The sequence below is a fragment of the Mastigoproctus giganteus genome, chromosome 4 (assembly GCF_048544385.1).
Source record: "Mastigoproctus giganteus isolate SK-2022 chromosome 4, ASM4854438v1, whole genome shotgun sequence".
Taxonomy (NCBI): Eukaryota; Metazoa; Arthropoda; class Arachnida; order Uropygi; family Thelyphonidae; genus Mastigoproctus; species Mastigoproctus giganteus.
In genome coordinates, this window is record NC_143578.1 from 209,237,284 (window position 1) to 209,247,497 (window position 10,214).

The 10,214-nt window shown below is 38.8% G+C and overlaps 1 non-coding gene across 1 annotated transcript; it reads right to left on the bottom strand.

Moving 5' to 3' along the window:
- Positions 1-1,219: 1,219 nt before the first annotated feature.
- TRNAK-UUU (transfer RNA lysine (anticodon UUU)) lies at positions 1,220-1,292 on the bottom strand. Its single transcript has one exon. It is a non-coding gene; the product is annotated as a tRNA-Lys (tRNA).
- Between the last annotated feature and the right edge of the window lie 8,922 nt (positions 1,293-10,214).

Consider the following 10,214-nt stretch of genomic DNA (forward strand, 5'->3'; position numbering starts at 1 on the left):
GTGTTGTGCGAGGATTGCCGCAATTTATCAATCGTGTTAGAGCGAAACCGTGTTGTAGAAGTACCGTGTTATACGGGGGTTGCCTGTATATCAGAAGCTAGCAAGGAAATACCATTTGATCATCGTTGGTGTTACTGGATTTTAGGAGCATACTGCTCCGTGTATACCGTCTATAAATTGCGTGTGTTCTGAGGTTGATTTTCTGTTTGCTGGACGAAATACCCGAGTTTCCGGAAGGAAGAAACAATGCTTCCCCCGCCTGAGACCGACTAACTCAGCCACGTTGTGAAAAAGGCTCATAAAAATTCCTTTCGTCATCAACGGGACTCAAACTCGGGTCTTTTTCACTCGGTGTGGGGAGGACGGCGATTTTACCAACTGCGCTACTCACGAGGGCCCCCGTTGATCAAAGAAAGCGTACCGTATTGCAAGTACGAACCCCAAGCTGTACTTGGACCGCGCCATAATAACGGACAAGACAATCCCGCACAACAGACCGGACATAACCCTTGTGTACAAGAAAGAAAAGGCTACCTATATGATTGACATAGGGGTGCCCAACACTAGCAACCTCCAGAAAACCCATGGGGAAAAAATCAGGAAGTACACGAACCTAAGACGGGAGATCAAAGAGATGTGGCATATGCAACAAGTAACGACCATCCCGATCATCGTGTCAACCACAGGTATGGTGCCAAAGAACCTACATAACAGCCTAGCAACAACAGGTGTCCCAGGGAACACCTACAAGGAACTCCAGAAAGTAGCAACCCTGAACACCTGCACCATAGTCAGAAAGTTTCTCAACCAATAGTAACGCCACATATAACAATCACACTATGTACTTGGCAGCAATACCCGTCACGGGGTGGAACCTCCTTCCCCAGTCAGGGAGAAATAATAATAATGTGTAGTGACGTAAGAAATCCATTTATGCCAATTAATATTGTTTTTTTAGCATTATTATTAATTTATTTTCAGCCTTTAACTTCTGTTTGTTTGTTTTTTTGTTCATAACCCATTTTTAAATAAGGCTAAATTGGAAAAAAACTAATATTAAGCATTTCATTTTTCCTTATAAGGATTTAAAGCGGTAAAACATCACTAAGTAAAGAAAAAGTATAATAAAAAAAAAATAATAATAAAAATGAATGCCCGAACAGGGTTAAAAAATAACTAAGTAAAGAAAAGGTATGATAAAAAAAGAAAAAAATTTGAACGCCCGAACAGGGACTTGAACCCTGGACCGTTAGGTTAAAAGCCTAACGCTCTACCGACTGAGCTATCCGGGCGTACCTATTTTTTTCTCTAAAATAATTTTTATACAAGGTTATTTCACTTAATGATTACATTATTATTCATATATAATGTTTATATTAACGTTAGCAATATTTATTACAAGATAACCTTTCCTTTAAGATATACTAAATTTCAAATAGAGAATCTAAGTACCCGCTTGCGATACGTGTAACAAACAAGCTTATATTTTCATTTCAACCCCAAAAGCAAATCCAGTCTTTTCAGCAAACAAACAAATATTGTAATTGCTTAGTGCAACAAAAAAAAAAAAAAAAAAACACAAGCGTAAGAAATATAAACTCTATATAAATTATTTTCCTGTGCATGTGCACTGTATATAGGTGTTATTGTGTACACTGACACTTCTAGGATTTTCTAAATCGTAGAGAATGAGGTAGCTAAGGCAGTAACCATTAAGCATTAAGTTTAATGATCATACGGCTATAAAAAAAAATTCACATTATTTTGATCAAAAGAGGGGTCTGTTGTCCCTGGGACAGCCACAGGTTATGTACATGTTATTGCATTATTTTTCGGTTACCAATATTTATTTAAGATGTCTTTCTTTATTAAAAAAATAATATAGGAAGATTTCTAAATGAAATTATCATAATCTGTGAACTGTTACTTTTTTGCAGCTTTTTTTGAAAATCTGATTAAAAAAAAAAAAAAGAAGCTTTTCCTTCTACTAAAACTGGGGTTCCCAACAGCTTTAGTGATTACCGGCAGTGTATAAAAATGTTAATACCCAAATTTTTTTTTTTTTTTTTTTTACGTACTGTACGTAATACCGAGATACTCAAGTTGCTGGAAAGACAAGTCGAAACACAGGAAGTAACAAGCGCAGCCAAAAATTGACATGACTTTTCAGGAAGCCAGGAAAGTGGCCGGAAGTAGTGAAAAAACAGCTGTCTCACCGATATATGCATTGGCCAAGCATACAACGGTTTGTTTTAAGTGGTTTCCTATTGAGCAGTCGCGGTTAATAAAGATACAGAATTGTTGTAGCGTAGAGCTTGGTTTACACCGTTTCCCTTCAAGGTTTTATTTGCATTCAGTATGTTTTCTTTGCATTTTTACTATAAGCAGTATTCACATTTACGTAAGGTACTGTACTTTAATTTAAAAACCGATTTTATATTTTTATTATTTCAATACCGTGGTTGGCGAGTTACACAAATATCACGTATCATTCTATTTTTTTATCTATATAGAAATCATTATGCATAATTTTTTAGTAATACTTTTGTACTTGAAATTAGAATACAGTATTTTATTTTAACCTCGTTACAAATGTATATGTATACATGATGCAGGCGCCAACAGTAGTGCACTTCATGCATTAAGAATCTCCAGATAAAGGAACCACCATGCGACAGTTCCACTTTAATACACGATCATCGTGTAGTGATGCGCAATTCACTTCAGCACGATGACATACCTACTGCACTAGCACTCATTCTAATGGCTAGTAACTGAGTTTTAGTTATGGTACAGAATCTCAGCGTTGCGCATGCGTAGAGAACATTCTGATTATTCGTTTATTTTTATCGTTCGTTTTTTTTTTTTTTTTGTTTACCAAGTTATGAGTCAACAGGCCAAACTTATCAGTCTATCCTCTTATATAAAATAATACATTAAACTTCTGTAAAAAAAAAAAAAAGAAAGGTATACAAGATATACCATTTGAAAATGTGTTGCAGATGATTTCACCCCCTCCCCAATGCACCGCGACATGGCGCACCTGCAGTGACCATGTGTATTATGTTTGTGGGAACGTGTTCACGGCTGATTTGCATGTTGTGAGAGCTGAAAAACAAAAAACAACTGAATAGCTCAAATTAATAGCTGAATAACAAAGGGTTTTCCCATAGGAGAAACCCTGCTGTAATCCATATTTCAGTGTTATGAATTCCCAGCATACCTTGCGCATGACCACTAACTGAACCTGTGTTTTTGCGGCCGATTCACTGTTACTAAAACCTGTTATTTTCAGCTTGTGTGTCGCTTACCCTAATTGCCCGTCTCCATGGCAGTTGTCACAGTCAGTGTGTGCCAGATTTTTTACACTGTAGTTTTTTTTATTTTATTTTCTGCGCTTATTGAATATCGAGTTATAGAAGCGATATGTCATCGAGTGCATGAGTGTGTGTGCGCGCGCACTTCATGAAATGAAAACTTAAAACTGCAGAACTTTATTGACAGTGGTGGAAATATCGCTGCTATAAGCGCAGAAAAATAAAAATGCAACAACAGTATAAAAAAAACTGTTTTTTTTTTAAAATTCTTTTTGAATTACTGAAAACATGGAAAATTTCTCACCACGCTGCACTCCAGTGTCGAATACAGGTAACCCTCGTATAACACGGTAGTTAGATTCCTATAAAATGTCGTGTTGTGCGAAACCGTGTTATACGGGACTAAGAAAAAGTACAAAAGGGGGGGTTATGTTCCAAAAGCTAACTAAAATACACCATTTCGTTAATAAAATGTTAACAAAAATACACCATTCTAGATTTCGTGCACCTTCTGCTCTCTTTAAAAAAAAAAAAAAAAAAATCAGTAATCTGGTTTTGTTTGCTTTTGCTTGATAAATCTTTGTGAATTTTATCGCATGGAACTCAACATTTTTGAAGCACCCTTTTGAACTTTGAGCTCCTTTCATTCAAGAATCTACATTCAAAAAATAAGATTCTAACTGCTCGGCTAACTTTATGCCTTCCCGTATGCTTTTTAGTTTAAAATTTGAAATGTGTCCCGAGGTCGATTTTCTGTTTTGATGGACGAAAAACCATGCTACCTTTGCCTGAGCCCGACTAACTGAGCCACGTTGTGAAAAAGACCCATAATTCCTCGCCCCCATCATAGACGGGATTCGAACTCAGGTCTTTTCCACCAGGTATGGGGGAGGAGGGCGATTCTACAAACTGCGCTACACATGAGGGCTTCAGTAGTTATATCATCAAAACCTACCCCTCCTGCCGACATAGCAAGTTCTACTATCGCACCGAGTCCGTTTTCTGCTGGATCGACCATATTTCTTGAATGAATTGACTTTGTCCATACATTTTTCCAACCCGCATTTAATGTTGACAGTTTTACTTCTTTGAGTGATAAAGCTATGATTCTGATACAATCCACAATTGAGAAATGTTTCCATGCCTCCATTACGTCAATAGATTCGGAATCAATTTTTTCCAAAATCCATTGTAACGACTTTCTGATGGAATGAGTTTTAAAGGTGGATATAATGCCTTGATCTAATGGCTGAATGAAAGACGTTGTATTAACCTAGTACAACTGTGGTGGTAGAAACATAACTTCAACGTTTGGATGACTTAAAAACTTTTGGATGGCCTGGCGTGCTAATCCAATAGTAATAAAACTTTGAAATTTAGATTTTTCCACAAGTTCAATAGCACAGAAAATCAAACCCGTAGGGCTCACATCTGGTGAGTATGGGCTTGGCACACCCAGGGTCCTAAGCGGGATATCATCATTCTTCTCTTTCTTGATGATTCCTAATAATAATAATAACACGGGGATTTCCCAACAAAATAAAATACCGGGATTTCTCAATTTTTTTTTTTTTTTTTTTTTTTTGACTAGCGAGTCAACAGCAGAGATTCAAAAAGAGTGGAAAAGTTGAAAAATTACATCCAACATGTTATGCAGGGTTTTCCCTGCACAAAAGCCCAAAAATACCCTGTTATGCGAGATTTGCCGAAATTCTCTAACCATGTTAAAGCCAAACCGTGTTGTAGAAGTACCGTGTTATACGGGGGTTGCCTGTAACAGGCTTGCATAACACTAAGCCGACCGGAGCAATCGGCACCAGATAGGAGCTGACGCGCAAGGAATGCTGTGAATTTATAACGCTAAAATAAAGCATTCCTCCACTTGAGATTGGCTAATTAAGTCTCGATTGAAGGATATTTTAGAAATTCCTACAATCTTGGTCAGGAATTGAACCCGGACCTCTCGAGGGGAGTGGCAGACTGGCGGCAGGGGACGATGTATTAAATTGAATGAAAAGGAGATAAAACTGGAAAAAGTAGTTTACAGGACATGTCAAAGATGGCAGCACTATACATGGATTTCAGAGATTATCAAAGTACTGTATCAGATATTCCAAGAGCAAAATTTGTATACATATTTCAGATGAATATAAACCGGTAACTAGCATTAAATTTCATTCAGAAGGGACTTGAAAAAGTTTTTTTGTTTTTTTTTATTTGCTGATCTGATAACTGGCTTGTACGCGATTTGTTAAGCAAACAAAATGAAATAAGTCATCCAGCTGAACTTTTATGCAAAAGTAGAACTGCTCCAGGAAAACATTCAGAGGACCTGTCAATGCGGAATCGTTACAGGTACTACAAAAATCGGACGGCAGAGGGTGAGATGGCGATATTACTTCTTCAAACCGTCACTGAAGAAATAATATCATCATCCCCTACGTAGGTATACACCAAATGCCATTTGACTTGCCCTCACTTCTCAATTATGATTGTAATAGGGTCTTTAAATGTGTGGGATAGGAAGATATTAAGGAAAATCTTTGGCCCCGTAAAAGTCGGGGAAGAGTGGAAAATAAGGACAAACCAAGAGCTGTATGGAAAACCAGTTAGAGTAGGAGTGATAAAGATCAAGACTTAGATGGCAGGCCACGTGATACGAATGGGGGAAAACAGATGGCCAAGGAAAGCAATGGAAGGGCAACCGTAGGAAAAAGATTGAGAGGAAGACTGAGAAGGTGGGTGGGTGGGTGGATTATCATCCACCCACCCAGATAATCCACCCACCCACCTTCTCGGAGAATGACCTACGACAAGTATACCGTCTGTAAATTGCGTGTGTTGTATGGTCGGTTTTCTGTTTGCTGAACGAAAAACCAGAGTTTCCGGAAAAAAAAACCTGCTATCTCGCCTGAGACCGACTAATTCAGCCACACTGAAAAGGGCCCATAAAAATTCCTCATATCATCGATGGGACTCGAACTCAGGTCTTTTCCACCCGGTGTGAGGAGGTCGGCGATTGTACCAACTGTGCTACCTACTAGGGCCCCTTCTCAATTAAGCCAAGGAAACTGTAGGTGCTCCTTGCTATGAAAACAAAAAGACAAGACATCCTTTATATTTATTATCAGTAGTTTTATTATAATCAGTTCAAATTATTACAAACGTCCTGCTGTTAGTTTTATTTTTTATTAATGTCTACTTTAATACACTATCAAAAAATAAAATGAAATTAGGCGTAGTTTTCTAAGTTAAAATAGAAGTCGATGTTTTGCACGTACAATAATAAATAAATTAGTATAGCAGATCTATACACTGCAACCCCTCAGTATAAGTTTATACAACCTCTAAATGAATTTCTGGTTGCGCTCAGGGGTCGGCTGCCAATTTGTTAACAAGGGGATCGCTCGAAAATTTCAGCGAAGGATCATTCCCAGTTAAACCAGTCTATTACATTTTATCGTACTAATTAAGGAAGTCTGAGAGAGAGAGAGAGAGAGAGAGAGAGTAGAAGGGAATCACCTTCAAGAAAGAGAAGAATGATGATATCCAGCTCAGGACCCTGGATGTATCACGAATTATACTGCTGTTTTATTTATTTTAAATTAAAACCCCTTACTATGGTTCCTAAAGTTAATAAACCTCATACAGAGAAGAAAAGAAGAATAATTAAGAAGATTAAAGCTTATGAAAAATCTGATATAATAATATAAAATAGAACTGGTGTTAGTAGGAGTGTATTAATGGCAGAATATAACATTGGATCGTCAGCGTGTTTATGTTTTTTATGTGCAGTTAATAAAATTGAATTCTTAATCTCTCTATTTCTTATTTAGTCTCATTATTTCTGCATTACATATATTAAAAATAAAAATTTATAGATAACAGAAAAATCGAAATAACGGCACCTTGAATCAGAATAACGACTTTCAGAATAACGGCATCCCCAAAGGTGCCGTTATTCCATGAACTCTGTAATAAATTATTTGGACATTTTAACAGTACAGTATTATCCATGACAGTATAGCAGTTTTGCCACTACCATTCGTTTGGAGGGGCCTGGTTTCGAATCCTGTAAAACTGGAGACCTCTTCAATAGGAGCTGTAGTTATTCCACTTTTTCAACCTGCACAACATGCAAATCGGCACTACACTGGTCAGACAGAATACTTAACGATCCAAGTTGCACTTTTTGGTAGATGAAAAAATAGTTTCACCATTAAACACCATCCGAAGGAATTGAAAATAAAGAGGTGATATGATAAATATATGCCACGGAAACCAACAGCTAATGATGTTTTTAATTCTCTTCAGATCGCTACTAGGTTGACCGAATCACGAAACCAATCGAATCAGAACCAATTTACGAGTTTCATAAAAACACAGAATCTTGCAGAGAAAAAAAAAAAAAATATAATAATAATGAGACCTGACATTATTCAAACAGCAAAACACTGGAAATTATATTTAAGCTACTGTATATAGTTTAAAAATAATTTCAGTGGCATCCGTGTTTGAAGATCGCCTGTTCTCTTAAGGGGACTAACCATCAAGAACCAGGTAAAAGGCTGTAACTAGATGCATCATAAGGGAAATAAGGATCCCTAAATCCACCAAGAGAAATAAAGCTCCCTCTTCTGATTTTTTTCCCTTTGGGAATATCTTAAAGAGCTGGATTTTAAAAAGAACAATCCATATTCGGTTTAAAAACTAAAGGATACAACAACGAGTTAACTGCCGCCATTCCTCAGGTCATTTTCACCGCATTGCCGAAGACATGTTGCGTTCCAGCATGTTTAGCACAGAATGGTAGGCGGTTCCAACATCGCTTACTGCACTGTAACGTTATACAACAGGGCTACACGTCAATCGAATTATATGTTGTTCCCACAAGTGTATATATACACTGATGATCACTGAATTATGATCACCTACCTGATACCATGTTGGGCCACAGTTCGCACGGGTAACAGCCGCTATTCACTTAGGAATTGAATCCACTAGATACCTCAAGACGTCCGTAGGGATCTGCAGCCATTCTGCCTGCAACACTTTCCACTGTCGGAAGAGATGACAGTTGCGCGTCCATCCGCCTCACTTCCCGTTCCAAAACAACCTAAAGGTGTTGTTCTGGATTGAGGTCAGGCGAACTTAGAGGCCAATCAAGATCAGTGATACCTTCACTGAGTTTCTCGAACCACTCGTGCACAGTGCAGGCCCGATGACATGCTGCATTATCGTCTTGGAAGATCCAATTTCTGTCCAGGAAAAAATGTAACATGGCAGGATGCACATTTTTTTTTTTTTTTTTTTTTTTTGTGGTAGTTTTTGGCGCATCGGCTTCTGTGGCCATAATGCACCTCCCAAGGTTTTTGCAGTACTTTGATCCAAGCTCGAGGCGGGATTCGAATCCGTGACCTTTGGGTTGCCAGGCAGGCACTTTACCCGGTCGGCAGGATTGCACATAGTGTCCTAAGAACTGCCCGCAGAACCCATCAGTGAAACGATTCATATGCACCAAAGGTCCTAATTCGTGTCAGAAAAACATGCCTCATATTAAGCAACCACCGCCACCTGTCCGGATAGTGGGTACCATACACAATGGGTCCATGGACTCGTGTTGCCTGCACTAAACACGAAGGCGTACGCCAACGTGTTATACCAAGTATTTGGATTCATCCGACCAGCACACTCATTTCCAGTCCTCTAGTCAGTGTTCAACCAATGTGTTGTTGACACCAGAGCATTTACCATCGACGATGATCGTCGATGAGGAGAGGGTATCTGTTTGGTCGTCAGCTATGGAACGCCTTAAGTCTGAGTGTGCGGCGCATCGTTATTTGGGATATTGTTCTTGCATTCCCCATATACAGTATGTATTCCAATGCCAACTGTCGCACAGTGACCTGCCGTTGAGAAGTACTATGCTCTGCTTGTTTGTTATTTGGTTTTTAGGAGCATTAGCAACTAAGGCCATATTGCTCCGGGGATATGCGGTGGTCATTCCCTGACCTTTCCGCATATATACAAGAAGCGTGTGCTACGCACTGCTGCTCCTGCCCACATGACTACGGAGGCGCCACTATGCTCTACACCCTTCGCTCACCACGAACATCCACTTTTCGTAATCCTTTACAGTTCTGTCTGCAAGAAGTGGTTAGACCTGTTCGACACCAATCTTTATGCACTTTAATTACAGTGGGCAACCGATAAGACGTGCCGTTTCTGATATGGACGCACGAGTTCCCACAGTCATGTCCTTTTGAAACTCCGTAATATCTTGACTATGTCCCATAACTATGAAACTTTTTCTTTTTATACTGCGAACCATGTGGCATAGTCCATTACGGATGGGGTGGTCATAATTCAGTGATCATTAAGTGTAGTAGCAGTGGCGGCCACATAAATTGCATCACTGTCTTAAAGTTTAATATTTCCTTAATAACTCCTTTTATAGGTAAAATTATGTCATCTTAAGACACTATTACATTATCGTGTAAAATTACTGTGATTGCATCACCATTTGGTAACATTACGGTGATATTGCATCATCTTGTTTATAAAAGCATCCTCCTACTGCTATCTGTTTTCCAGTTCAGCAGCAGTATGGCATACACTCAGATATCTCCAAGGAAGAAAAGCGTAATTATTGCTATTGACAGGGGGGACTTTTCTAGTCCACGTATAGCTGCAGAAGTTGGTTGCAGTCGGTCTACTGTGTAGATCGACATCAAACGGACATTATAAACGGGACAAGGTTTATCTTATTTCTCATGGCTCTTAGGCCCATGGTCACTACGAAATATTTGGATGTGCTCATTGGCGGGTCACATAGCCTAAACAACCAGGACCAACCTTGCTTCGACCATCAACAACAGGCTAGCCACGGATGGCTTG